This window comes from Erinaceus europaeus, chromosome 3 (genome assembly GCF_950295315.1).
Source record: "Erinaceus europaeus chromosome 3, mEriEur2.1, whole genome shotgun sequence".
Lineage (NCBI taxonomy): Eukaryota > Metazoa > Chordata > Mammalia > Eulipotyphla > Erinaceidae > Erinaceus > Erinaceus europaeus.
The window spans coordinates 61,982,850-61,998,437 of NC_080164.1; the positions used below are offsets into that span (position 1 = coordinate 61,982,850).

Consider the following 15,588-nt stretch of genomic DNA (forward strand, 5'->3'; position numbering starts at 1 on the left):
GGTAAAAGAGCTAAAAAAAAAAAAAAAAAGACTGAGAGACACTGAAAACAACAACAGAGACATATGGGATGATCTCAAAAGAAGTAGCATTCATATAATTGGCCTGCCAGAGGAAGAAAGAGAGGAAGGGGAAGTAAACATTCTAGAGGAAATTATAGAAGAAAACTTCTCAGACCTGAACAACAGAAAGGACATTAAGATTCAAGAGGCCCAGAGAGTCCCAAACAGAATCAAGCCAGACCTGAAGACACCAAGACACATCATAGTCACAATGAGAAGAAGTAAGGATAAAGAAAGGATCCTAAAGGCTGCAAGAGAGAAACAAAAAGTCACATACAAGGGAAAACCCATAAGACTATCAGCAGACTTCTCCACTCAAACTCTAAAAGCCAGAAAATAATGGCAAGATAGCTATCGAGCCCTGAATGAAAAAGGGTTTCAACCAAGGATAATATATCCTGCTAGACTTTCATTCAAACTAGATGGAGGGATCAAAACCTTCTGAGACAAGCAACAGTTGAAGGAATCAACTATCACTAAATCAACCCTGAAAGAGGTTCTAAAAGACCTCTTATAAACAAGAACATCACCATAATACCTGCCATATATCAGAGCAAATAAAAATTGTTAAATAATGGCAGTAAAATACATTCAATTCATAAATGTCAATGGCTTAAACTCACCCATTAAAAGGCACAGAGTGGGAGGATGGATCAGAAAACACAACCCAACCATATGCTGCCTGCAAGAATCCCACCTGACCCAACAAGACAAACACAGACTTAAAGTGAAAGGAAGGAAAACTATCATACAGACTAATGGACAAAAAAAAAAAAAAAGGCAGGAACAACCATATTCATCTCTAAGAAAATAGACTTTAAGTTAAATAAAGTAATAAAACATAGGCAATGTCATTACACAATGATTAGAGGATCAAACAACCAAAAATAAACATCTATGTACTCAATGAGGGCCCATCTAAATACATAAAACACCTACTGAAAGAACTACAACTACACAGCTATTAAGAACGATGAACCCACTTTCTCTGACCCATCTTAGATGGAGCTAGAAGGAATTATGTTAAGTGAGCTAAGTCAGAAAGATAAAGATGAGTATGGGATGATTCCACTCATCAATAGAAGTTGAGAAAGAAGAACAGAAAGGGAAACTAAAAGCAGGATTTGACTAAATCTAGAGTAGGGCACCAAAGTAAAAACCCTGTAATGAGGGTGAGGGTGGTCATTCGGCTTCCCGGGAGGGGTGGTGGTGGTTGGGGTGGGTGGGTGGGATGGGACACAGTCTTTTGGTGGTGGGAATGGTGTTTATGTATACTCTCATCAATTTTTAGTCATATAAATCACTATTTAATTAATCTGAGAGGGGAAAATTGATTGTATGCTTTAAACTTTTTAAAGCACAACTTTTAAAAATCTTTTAAATACATAGGCTGAGTCTTTGATATGTTGACTCTCTCAAAATCCTAGACCAGGTAGAACAGCAGCAACCAGTGGCACAGCTATTTACAAGATGTTGGGTATTATACAGCAAACCCTAACAAAGGGACTTTTCAAAGTTAACCCAATTACCAAATAATGTGATGATAACAATAACTATCCATTGTCTTCTTGAACCCTAAGACAGCAGGAACCTCACATTACCACTATAGAGCCTATATTTCCCCCAGTCCTGGAACCTTAGGGTGGGGCCCACTTTCCTGTATGCTTCTCTCAATGCATATCAAATAATATTGCACACGCCGATCACAACCTAATAAATGCAATGAGTGCAACCTCAGCATGCTTCACTTCAGACTGTGTCCAGAGACTTCAGGTGTGGAATGACAACCCTTCAGCTTCATTACTCGGGTGAGACCATTCCTTTTATAGTATTCTCTGATTCCATTCTAGGTGGTTCACTTCCTAACAAAGTCCCAAAACCTAGATATAGACCAGGTCCTGTGAGATAGAGCATATGTTCACACGTATCCATAAACTAGGGCAAAATATATATCTGAAAGCAAAAGTACACAATAGTCTGCAGGGAGTACCCCCCAACACTTCATCTGCACTATTCCAGCCTTTAGGTCCATAATTGTTCAACAATTTGTTTGGCTTTGTATGTTAACTCTCTTTTCAGCCACCAGGTTCCAGATGCCAGCATGATGCTGACCAGACTTCCCTGGACAGATGACACCACCAATGTGTCCTGGAGCTCAGCTTCCTCAGAGACCCACCCTACTAGCAAAAGAGAGAGGCTGGCTGGGAGTATGGATCACCCAGTCAACGCCCATGTTCAGTGGGGAAGTAATTACAAAAGACAGACCTTCCACCTTCTGAATCCCACAATCACCTTGGGTCCATACCCCCAGAGGGATAAAGAATGGGAAAGCTATCAGGAGAGGGGATGGGATATGGAGATCTGGTGGTGGGAATTGTGTAGAGTTGTACCCCTTCTATCCTATGGTTTTGTTAATGTCTCCTTTTTTAAATAAAATAAATAGAAAAAAACTACAAAAATACATCAATAGTAATACAATAATAGTGGGATACTTTAGCACCCCATACTCACACTTAGACAGGTCAACAAAGCAGAGAATCAGCAAGAAAACAAGAGAATTAAATGAAGAGATGGATAGACTAGACCTCCTGGACATTTAGAGTCCTTCACCCCAAAAAACCAGAATACACATTGTTTTCAAATTCAGACAGCACATCCTCAAGGACAGAACACATGTTAGGCCACAAAGACAGTACCCACAAATTCAAGACCATTGAAATCATCCCAGCTATCTTCTCAGACCATAGTGGAGTAAAGCTAACATTCAACAACATACAGAAAATTACTAAAAGTCACAAAATTTGGAAACTCAACAATATGATGCTTAATACCATCATGGTCAGAGAGGCACTCAGGCAAGAAATTCAAATGTTCCTGGAAACAAATGAAAATGAAGACACGGAGGGGTTCCCGGAAGATGGCGGAATAAGAAGCTGCTAGTGGCTTGAGCTCTTACCACATCTTCTGGAAACGGTAGGATTTTCTGCCTTTAGTAGGCCAGTCAATAAGGGATCCTAGCGGTAACACCAAGGAGGTGACTATAACTTAATTTGGGTTAAGAATTAGAGTAGAAAAAAAGGGAACAAAAATTTTTTTTCCTTTTAATTATTAAGCTCACTGCCTTCCCCCCCCCCCCCCCCCCCGCCCTTAACCAATCCCTGGGGATCAGCTCCTAGCAGAATCCCCTGCTGAGCTTCTGTCTTTACTAAATTCCTGTCCCACCAGGGAGTATCATTCATTCTAAGTCTATACCCTTTTGAAACCTCTGGCCTTTTTTCTTTCTAAGTAGCCAACCCCCCCACCTCACCCTGGCATAGCTAATTAAATAATTAAAAATAAATAAATAAATTTTAAAAACTTTCCTTTCACCGCTCTTTTATGACTGATCTTTCTCTTGTCTTTTTCTTTTTTTTCTCTCTCTCTCTCTTTCTTTTTTAATTCTTTTTCTCATTCTTGTCATCCTTTCTTCCTTAATCCTACAGCACCCAAAGCCACAGACCCCAGCCCCCACACCACCAATCAGTGTGCTTTTTTGAACTCACTGATACACATTTGGGAATTATTTTGGGGAAGAATTCTGACTCAGAGTGGACTCTCTATGTGTGTATCTCTGCTCTAGCTCCCTTTCCCCTCTTATTATCCCTAGAATATACAGTGGATAGTAGACTTGCATAACTGTCTATTCTTGCTATCCCTTTTTTTTTTTTCTCTTTATTCTTCACTGGGATTTGGTTACTATTCTTTCACGGACTGGAGAAATTGTTTGGCTAACTGGTAGTGATTAAACTGCTTCAATACTTGATTCAGTTGCTACTGTAATTCCTGAGGTTGGTGAGTGTAATTGTTATAAAGGTATTTAGTACAGCGTTGCTTGTACTCAAGACACAACAATTGAGGAAGAACAGAGCATAAAAAAAAAGAAACACATAAATAAAAAAATTGGTAGATCAAAAAACAAATAAAACTGCTACTCCAATGAATGAAGACAAGAGCCCAGAAGAAACTACAAATCAGCCAGAAGTAACCATAGATAAGAAAACTATGCAAGCAATAATTAACTTATTAATCACAGAAATGAAAACAACATTGGAGGAAAGGAATGGCAGTATTAGGGAAACAACAGTTGAGACCCCCAAGGAAAATATTGGTTATCTTGAGGCAATTAGAGAACTGAAAGCTGAAATAGCTGTAATGAAGAAAGAAGCTGAGGCAAGGGAAAGCAGACTAACAGAAGCAGAAAACAGAATTAGTCAGACAGAGGATGAGTTAGAGAAAATGAAGAAAGAGGTGAAAGAGCTTAAAAAGAGATTGAGAGACACTGAAAACAACAACAGAGACATATGGGATGATCTCAAAAGAAGTAACATTCATATAATTGGCCTGCCAGAGGAAGAAAGAGAGGAAGAGGAAGCAAACATTCTAGAGGAAATAATAGAAGAAAACTTCCCAGACCTGAATAACAGAAAGGACATCAAGATATAAGAGGCCCAAAGAGAACCAAACAGAATCAAGCCAGACCTGAAGACACCAAGACACATCATAGTCACAATGAGAAGAAGTAAGGATAAAGAAAGGATCCTAAAGGCTGCAAGAGAGAAACAAAAAGTCACATACAAGGGAAAACCCATAATATTATCTGCAGACTTCTCCACTCAAACTCTAAAAGCCAGAAAATAATGGCAAGATATCTATCGAGCCCTGAATGAAAAAGGGTTTCAACCAAGGATAATATATCCTGCTAGACTTTCATTCAAACTAGATGGAGGGATCAAAACCTTCTTAGACAAACAACAGTTGAAGGAATCAACTATCACTAAATCAACCCTGAAAGAGGTTCTAAAAGACCTCTTATAAACAAGAACATCACTACAATACTGGCAATATATCAGAGCAAACAAAATTTTTTTAACAATGGCACTACAATACATTAAATCCATAATATCAATAAATGTCAATGGCTTAAACTCACCCATCAAAAGGCACAGAGTTGGGGGATGGATCAGAAAACATAATGCAACCATATGCTGCTTGCAAGAATCCCATCTATCACAATATGATAAACACAGACTTAAAGTGAAAGGATGGAAAACTATCATACAGGCTAACGGACCACAAAAAAGGGCAGGAACAGCCATTCTCATCTCAGACACGATAGATTTTAAGTTAAATAATGTAATAAAATATAGGCAAGGACATTACATAATGATTAGAGGATCAATCAGCCAAGAAGACGCAACAATTATTAACATCTATGCACCCAATGAGGGACCATCTAAATACGTCAAGCACTTACTGAAAGAATTTCAAAAATACACCAATAGTCATACAATAATAGTGGGAGACTTCAATACCCCACTCTCACACTTAGACAGATCAACAAAGCAGAGAACCAATAAAGATACAAGAGAACTGAATGAAGAGATTGACAGACTAGACCTCTTGGAATTTTCAGAGTCCTTCACCCCAAAAACTTGAATACACCTTCTTTTCAAATCCACATAACACATACTCAAGGATATACCACATGTTAGGCCACAAAGACAGCATCAATAAATTCAAGAACATTGAAATCATCTCTAGTATCTTCTCAGACCACAGTGGAGTAAAACTAACATTTAACAACAAACAGAAAATTATTAAAAGTCACAGAATTTGGAAACTAAACAACATACTCCTTAAGAACCACTGGGTCAGAGATTCACTCAAGCAGGAAATTCAGATGTTCCTGGAAACAAATGAAAATGAAGATACAACCTATCAAAATATTTGGGACACAGCTAAAGCAATACTGAGAGGGAAACTTATAGCCATACAATCACATATTAAACACCAAGAAGAAGCTGAAATGAATGACCTTACTGCACACCTCAAGGACTTAGAGGAAGAGGAACAAAGGAATCCTAAAGCACCCAGAAGGACAGAAATCACTAAAGTTAAATAAATAGAATTGTAAATGACAGAGGAGATATCACAAGTGACACCACTGAAATACAGAAAATCCTATGAAACTTTTAGGAATAACTATACGCCAACAAGCTAGAGAATCTGAAAGAAATGGAAGAATTTCTAGAAACCTACGCTTCCAAAACTGAACCAAGAAGACCTACAAAACCTAAATGGACCAATCATAGACAAAGAAATCAAAACAGTTATTAAGAAACTTCCCAACCACAAAAGTCCTGGACCAGAAGACTTTACAAACAAATTCTTCAAAACCTTAAGGAAACAGTTAATACCTATACTTCTAAAGCTCTTCCACAAGATCGAAGAAACAGGAACACTCCGTTCCACCTTCTATGAAGCCAACATCACCCTGATACCAAAAGCAGATAGGGACACAACATAAAGGAAGACTACAGACCAATATCTCTGATGAACATAGATGCCAAAATATTGGAGAGCAGTATATCAAAAAGATTGTTCATCATGACCAAGTGGGATTTATCCCAGGAATGCAAGGCTGGTTCAACATATGTAAGTAAACAATGTCATTCAGCACATCAATAGAAGCAAAACAAGAAAACCACATGATTATTTCAATAGATGGAGAGAAAGTCTCTGACAAAATCCAACACCCATTCATGCTCAAAACACAGCAAAAAAAGAAATAGATGGGATATTCCTCAAGATAGTTGAGTCCATATATAGCAAACCTACAGTCAACATCCTACTCAATGGACAGAAGCTGAAAGCATTCCCCCTCAGATCAGGGACTAGACAGAGCTGTTCATTATCGCCATTACTCTTCAACATAGTATTGGAAGTTCTTGCCATAGCAATCAGACAAGAGAAAGAAATCAAAGGAATACAGATTGGAAGGGAAGAAGTCAAGCTCTCACTCTTTTCAGATGATATGATAGTATACGTAGAAAAACCTAAAGAATCTAGCAGAAAGCTACTGGAAGTTATTAGGCAATATAGCAAAGTGTCAGGCTACAAAATCACTGTACAAAAATCAGTGGCATTTCTTTATGCAAACACTAAATCCGAAGAAGAGTATATTCAGAAATCGCTCCCATTCACTGTTGTAGCAAAATCAATAAAATACCTAGGAATAAAGCTGACCAAAGAAGTGAAAGACCTATATACTGAAAAATATGAGTCACTATTAAAATAAATAGAAAATGATACCAAGAAATGGAAAGATATCCCATGCTTATGGATTGGAAGAATAAATACCATCAAAATGAATATTCTCCCCAGAGCCATATACAAATTTAATGCGATACCCATCAAAGTTCCACTAAGCTTCTTTAAGAGAATAGAACAAAAATTACATTTATCTGGAACCAGAAAAGACCTAGAATCACCAAAACTATCTAGAGGAATAGGAACCATCATCATCAAAACAGCCTGGTACTGGAACAAAAATAGGCACACAGACCAGTGGAACAGAATTGAAAGCCCAGAAATAAATCCCCACACCTATGGACATCTAATCTTTGATAAGGGGGCCCAAAGTATTAAATGGAGGAAGGAAGCTCTCTTCAATAAATGGTGCTGGGAAAACTGGGTTGTAACATGCAGAAGAATGAAAATGAATCACTTTATCTCACCAGAAGCAAAAGCCAACTCCAAGTGGATCAAAGACCTTGATGTTAGACCAGAAACTGTCAAATACTTAGAGGAAAACATTGGTGGAACACTTTCCCACCTAAACCTTAAGGACATATTTGATGCTACAAACCCAATTGCAAGGAAGACTAAGACAAAAACAAATCAATGGGACTACATCAAATTGAAAAGCTTCTGCACAGCCAAAGAAACAATCACCCAAAGAGACCCCTCACAGAATGGGAGAAGATTGTCACACACAATACATCAGACAAGAGACTAATCACCAAAATATACAAAGATCTCAGCAAACTTAGCAACAAAAAAAGCAAATGACCCCATCCAAAAATGGGCAGAGGATATGAACAAAACATTCATCTCAGAGGAGATCCAAAAGGCTAACAAACATATGAAAAATTGCTCCAGGTCACTGGTTGTCAGAGAAATGCAAATAAAGACAACATTGAGATACCACCTCACTCCTGTGAGAATGGCATACATTGAAATGGACAGCAGCAACTAATGCTGGAGAGGCTAGACATGGACCTTCCATACAGTCCAGTAATTCCTCTCCTGGGGATATACCCCAAGGACTCCATAATGCCCAACCAAAAAGATATGTGTACACCTGTGTTCATAGAAACACAATCCATAATAGCTAAAACCTGGAAGCAACCCAGATGCTCAATAACAGACGAATGGTTGAGAAAGCTGTGGTATATATACACAATGGAATACTACGCAGCTATTAAGCACAATGAACCCACCTTCTCTGACCTATATTGGATCAAATCTAGAAGGAATTATGTTAAGTGAGTTAAGTCAGAAAAACAAAGACCAGTATGGGATGATCCCACTCATAAACAGAAGTTGAGAAAGAAGAACAGAAAGGGAAACTCAAAGCAGGATTTGACTGAATTTGAAGTAGGGCACCAAAGTAAAAATCTCCGGGTAGAGGATGAAGGAGGATGTTTGGCTTCAATGGGGGTGGTGGTGGTGGGGAGGATAGCATGGGTTTCAGTCTTTTGGTGGTGGGAATGATGATTATCTACACTCCTATTAATTTGTAGTTATATAAATCACTATTTAATTAATGTGAGAGGGGAAAAGTTGATTGAATGTCTCAAACTTTTTAATGCACAGACCATAGGTTGAGTCTTTAATATGTTGACTCTCTTAAAAGCCTAGACCAGGGAAAACAGGAGCAACCAGTGGCACAGCTATACACAAATAATGTCAAAGGAAATAAATGATGGTGATATTGTATATGATACAGCAAATCCTAACAAAGGGATATTTCAAAGTTAACCCAATTGCCAAATAATTTGATTATAGCAATAACTATATTCTTCTTAAACTCTAAGACAGCAGGAACCTCCCTATTCCCCTATAGAGCCTATATTTCCCCCAGTCTTGGAACCTTTAGGGTGGGGATCACTTTTCTGCATGCTTCTCTCAATTCATACCAAATGATATTGCAGCCACCGATCCCAACCTAATCAATGCAATGAGTACCACCTCAGCATGCTTCACTTTAGACTGTGTCTAGAGATATCTAGCATGGGATGTCAGCCCTTCAGCCTCATTACTCGGGTGAGACCTCTCCTTTCATAGGATTCTCTAACTCCATTCTAGGTGGTTCACCTCCTAACAAAGTCCCAAAACCTAGATATAGACCAGGTCCCATGAGATAGAACATATGTTCACATGTATCTATAAATTAGGGCAAAATATTTCTTTTAATTTTTTTATATTTATTTATCTTCCCTTTTGTTGCCCTTGTTGTTTTATTGTTGTAGTTATTGATGTCATTGTTGTTGGATATGACAGAAAGAAATGGAGAGAGGAGGGGAAGACAGAGAGGTGCAGAGAAAGACACCTGAAGACCTGCTTCACTGCCTGTGAAGCGACTCCCCTGCAGGTGGGGAGCCGGGGGCTCGAACCGGGGTCCTTAAGCCAGTCCTTGTGCTTTGTGCCACCTGCGCTTAACCCACTGCGCTACTGCCGGACTCCCAAATTAGGGCAAAATATATACCTGAAAGCAAAAGTACACAATAGTCTGCAGTGAATCAGTATGAAGTTCATAATGAAATAGTGTCTACTTAGACTAGACACCCTTCTCACCTATTGTACTATCCTCACTCATTCAAAGTTAACTTTATCAAAGTAAGGACTGCAAAAGCTGAATAAGGGCAAGAGAATGGAATACTTTAACAATGACTCTTTAGTCACTATCAGGTCATTCCATCAGCTGGGGTCCTATTCAGCGAGTCCTGAGATTCCCAAACAAACAAGATGGGCCTAGAACTTGAATAGATTCCTCTCTCCATTGTTACTTGTGATCTCTATCAGGAACAACACAACAGATCCCTCTGTGGGCCCCCCATAGGACCGTGCCCTCGACTTGGATCAACAACAGTTGAGAGAATGTTCCATTCTCCAAAAGGAGGCTGGACAACATACTCTATCTTCCACCTGAGGAAGATGAGTCCTGAAATTGGGGCACCTTGGAATGTTCCTATTCATGACTACAGAATGTGAGCTCAGATCTATAGAGATGCAGAGGTCACATAGACTCCTAAGCTGAATATGAGCCCTAGACCAAATCAGATAGATGGGGTTTACAGTCAACAATATTTATACACCTTTCCCATATTTGGTAGCTACTCTCTTCTCTGATGCAGCTTTCTGGTTCTTTTTCTAGCCATGACATAATCTCCCCAGACAATAACTTGGATCCACCTGCATATCAGATTTCAGGCTCAGGGAAAAAACAAAACAAAACATTAAAAAATACCAAACTAGTATAGTCATGGGCCCTTTGGAATATAGCTAAAATAGGCCAACTAACTGTCTTAAAATGGAGATCCCCAACTCTTCATCAGCACTATTCCAGCCTGTAGGTTCATGATTAGTCAACAACTTGTTTGGCTTTGTATGCTAACTCTCTTTTCAGCCACCAGGTTCCAGATGCTACCATGATGCCAACCAGACTTCCCTTGACAGACGACCCCACCAATGTGTCCTGTAGCTCTGCTTCCCCAGAGCCCCACCCCACTTGGGAAAGAGAGAGGCAGGCTGGGAGTATGGATCAACCTGTCAACACCCATGTTCAGCGAGGAAGCAATTATAAAAACCAGTCCTTCCACCTTTTGCACCCCACAATGATCTTGGGTCCATACTCCCAGGGGGTTAAAGAATAGGAAAGCTATCAGGAGAGGGGATGGGATATAGAGTTCTGATGGTGGGAACTGTGTGAAGTTGTAATAGTCTTATCCTATGGTTTTGTCAATGTTTCCTTTTTATAAATAAAAAATTAAAAATTGTTTATTATCTTTATTTATTGGATAGAGATGACAAGAAATTGAGAGAGAAGGAGGTAATAGGGAGAGAGACATATAGACACTTATAGCCCTACTTCACCACTCATGTAGCTTTCCCTCTGCAGGTTGGGACTGGGGACCCTAACGCAAGTCCTTGAGCACTGTAACATGTATGCTCATCCAGGTATGTGACAAGTACTTAACTTGGTCTTATCATAAATGACCTTTCTAATTTTTGTCTTGCTTTTTTATTAGTGGTTTTAATAGTGGTGTAAGACTATCAAATCACAGGGAATATAGTTTAAAACCACACCCATCATTAAAGTTCTATATCTCCTTTACCCCCACCCCCAACTAATAACCATCATAGCTTTCACAAGGTTTTAAAGACAATTGGTTAACTTTTTCTGCAAGTTTATGTGTCTCAGTTATCTATATTTTAGAGACTGACTTTGTCAGTTTTGATGAGTATAGCTCTTTTATTTTATAGTAGCTCAGAATATCTTTATCTTAAGTTTTCTCTTAACTACAGTAAAGTAATGTATCTTTGGCCAGAATGTCACAGAAGTGATGTTTTTGTTAGTCCACCATATTGAGAATATGATGTTGGTATGCCTAACTGCTGGTTATGTTAACTTTGATCACTTTCGTAAGTTAGCTAAACTTTTTTCTTTCTTTTTTTTTTTTTCTTTAGTCCTTTACTTTGGTGCAATATACCAAATCCAGTCCAAGTTCTACTTTGTGTTTTCCCTTCCCTTCTGTTCTTTTTTTTCAACTTCTGTCTATGAATGGCATTATCTCATATTCATCCTTCTCTTTCTGGCTTATCTTGTCTACTGAATTTCTTCACTACAATGTTGTTATTCCCTCTTAAAGTGACAAATATGAGAAAGCTACTTTGAAATTAGGTTACTTTCCTGTGTCCCTCACACCTTTTTGCCTGCTGCTGATTTTTTTATTATTACATATTGCCTTTAATAATGATCGCTGTGGCATTTGAATAATGTTTAGTTCATATGCCCTCACTCCTTTAACATTCACCAACTGGAATTCTTCTGTAAGGATGAACTATTATTTCTCTCCCATTCCATACATATGTAGTAAATTGTATCATCTAGGTTTTTGTATACATAATATATGATGTTCAATTATATGACTTAATAAATATGTTTATTATTTCACCTATTTAAATTAGATTTTGCTAACTTTTGGAAGCTTAAAATATCTGTTAGAGTCTTTTAAGTAGAACTGATAGTTTAAAAGGGCATACACACTTAGGTGAAAAAATAATTTATTTTATGAGAGAGAGGGAGAGAGAAGGAGGGAGGGAGTGAGAGAGGGAGAGAGAGAGAAAGAGAGAAGGAGGGAGGAGAGAGAGAGAGAGAGAGAGAGAGAGAGAGATTGACTAGGTAGAGCACCATTCCTGATCATATAATGTTCTAAGGACTAAACCTAGAACTTCACACTCTGAGTCACCTTCCTGTCACCACATTTAGATTTTAACAACTGTTACAAAATTGTTTTCTAAAATGGCTGGGCTGATTCACATAACCATCCATAGCATGAGTGAATCTGTTTCTACCATCTATTTGTGCTTTTCTAATGGGTAGACACTGATTCTCATTACTGTTTTGATTTGTATTTTGCTAATTGCTGGTAAGATTAACTATAGTTACTTCTATTTATAGAATTTTTATATTTTCTCAGAAATATACTTTTTATATACATTGCTCATTTTCCTAAAGGCCTGCACATTTACACTTACTATGATTAGTAGGTACTATTTTAAAGCTCTACTTAGGGAAATTTAGGTTAGAAGCAAGAACTTGGGGCTAGGTATTGGTTCATCTGGTTAAACACATATATTACCATGCAAAAGGTATGAAGCTCAAGCTCTCAGTACACACCTGAAGGAGAAAGCTCAAAGAGCAGTGAAACAATGCTGCATAGCTCTCTTTCTTTCTCTCTCCTTCTCTATCTTACTTTGTCTCTATCTAATAAAATAAAATAAAATATTATAAAAAAGAAGAAAGACATCTTCAAAGTAAGTATTGTGGTAACACTTACGATCAAAGAATGCATGATTAAGAGAAACCTAGGGTCTACACCTATGGTTATCTAGTTTTTGACAATGGGGTCCAAACTATTAAAAGAGGAAAAGCTCTTGAAAAAATTGGGTTGAAATGTGCAGATGAATGAAACTGAACCACTACATATTACCACACACAAAAGTAAATTGCAAATGGGTCAAGGACCATTTCTAGCCTTCTGAGAGCTCTCCAAGGGGGTTGGAGCAATTTACATTCCCACCAGCACTGCGGAGGGTTCCTTTGTCCCCAAAACCTCTCCAGCATTTGTTGCTACTATGTTTTCTGGTGTATGACATTCTCATAGGAGTGAAGTGGTATCTCATTGTTGTCTTTATTTGCATTTCTCTGACAATTAATGACTTGGAGCATTTTCTCATATGTTTCTCATCCTTTCAAATCTCTTCTGTGGTGAATATTCTGTTCATGTCCTCTCCCCATTTTTGTATGGGGTCATTTGTTTTCTTGTTGTTGAGTTTGGCAAGTTCTTTATATATACTGGTTATTAGTTTCTTGTCTGATGTATAGCATGTAAAATATCTTCTCCCATTCTGGGAGGGGTCTCTTTGTTTGGGTATTGGTTTCTTTTGCTGTGCAAAATCTTTTTAATTTGATGTAGTCCCACTGGTTTATTCTTGCTTTAGTCTTCTTTGTAATTGGATTCACTTCACTGAAGATGTCTTTAAAATTTAGATGGAAAAGAGTTCTGCTAATATTAAGTATCTGATAGTTTAAGTTCTAACATCCAAGTCGTTGATTCACTTTGAATTTACTTTTGCATTTGGTGAAATATAGTGGTTCAGTTTCATTCTTCTGCATGTCCCAAACCATTTTTTTCCAACACCACTTGTTGAAGAGACTCCCCTTTCCCCATTTAATATTGTGAGAACCTTTGTCAAAGATTAGATGTCCATAGGTGTGGGGGCTTTCTTCTGGGCTCTCAATTCTATTCCACTGGTCAGTGTGCCTATTCATGCTTCAGTACCAAGCAGTTTTGATGACAATGGTCCTTTAATACAATCTGAGATCTGGGAGGGATCTGGAGAGGTCGGGTTCCAGGACACAATGGAACATTTGCCCAGGACATCTGTCCAGGGATATCAGGTTGGTGTCATGGTAGCAACTACAACTTGGTGGCTGAAAAGCATTTATATATAAAACAGAGCAATTTGTTAAATAATCAGAAACCTAAAGGTAAGAATAAAGCAGATGAGATTTAGGGGTCTCCATTTTGGAAAAAGCTAGTAGTTCTATTTTAGGTATATTCCAAGGGGCCTGTGATTTTATTAATTTTTGCCTGAGCCTGACAGCTAACATGCAGGTGGACTACAGTTATTATTTGGAAAGATGGTGTCATAGTTGGGAATAGGACTAGAAAGCTGGATCAGGGAAGAGAGAAGCTTCCAAATTTGGGAAAAGTATATAAGTACCATTAACTGTAGACTCCACTAATCTGTTCTGGGGCCCATGTCTATTCATATTCAGTGTAGGAGCCTGTGTAACTTCTGTATCCCTGTCTGTCTGAGCTCACATTTCATGGTCACAGGTAGGAACACTCTAGGATGAACTTATTTCAGGGCCCATTTTCCTCAAGTGGCAGAATATGTTGATCCAGCCTCCCTTTGGAGGGTGGGGCAATTTCTACCATTGTGTTCTACATTGAGGGCAAGTTCCAGTAGAGGCCCACTAAAGGGTTTATGATGTTGTTCCTGATGGAGATGACCAGTGATGGTGTGAGAGGGCTCTGTTAGAGGTCTAAGCCTATCAAATCTATGTGGGAATTCCATTGATTCCCTGACTAGGACCTTGGATGATGGGGTGGCCATCATTAAAGTATGCCAGTCTCTTGCCCTTTCCAGCTATTGTAGTCCTTACTTTATATGACCTGGTTGGACTTAGAATTATTGAGGAAAGTGAAATAGGAAGTAGATGAGAATGGTGTCTAAGTAGAAACTATTTGATTAAGGACTTAATTTTTTTAAAGGTCTTTCTACTTGCTTGCTGCACTTACTGAGTCACTGTAGACTACTGAACACTTTTACTTTAAGGTATCTGTTTTCTCCTAACTTATGGATAAGTGTGCACATGTGTCCTATCTCATGGGCCCTGGTCTATACCTAGCTTCTGTGGCTTTGTTAGGAAGTGCACTACCTGACATAAAACTAAGGAACTAGGAAAGGTCTCACCAGAGTAACAGAGCTGAAGGTTTGGCGTCTCTGGACACAGTCCAAAGTAAACATATCTGGATGGTACTGATTGTACTGATTTGGTTGAACTAATCAGATCAGTATCAAATGGTACGGAACAAGAGAATCATGAAGGAAAATGAGCCAAGTCCCAGAGGCACAAGGACTATGAGAAATACGGGCTTTAGAGACAATAAGGAATATTCCTTGCTGTCTTTGAATTTAAGAAGGCAATAGGTAGTTATTATTATGACCAAGTCATTTGAAGATTTGGTCTACTTTGAAAGAGTATGGTCAAGATTTACTGTACCATACTTGACCTTACCATGATTTATGTCATTTAATGCTATTTACAAATATCTTTATCTTAAATATGGA

General features: G+C 38.4%; 1 protein-coding gene across 1 annotated transcript in view; it reads left to right on the forward strand.

Annotated features, from left to right (window-relative positions):
* Window positions 1-15,588, forward strand: part of LOC103115684 (transcription factor A, mitochondrial-like) — a 146,505-nt gene that overhangs the window by 5,582 nt on the left and 125,335 nt on the right. The gene's annotated exons all lie outside the window — the stretch shown is intronic.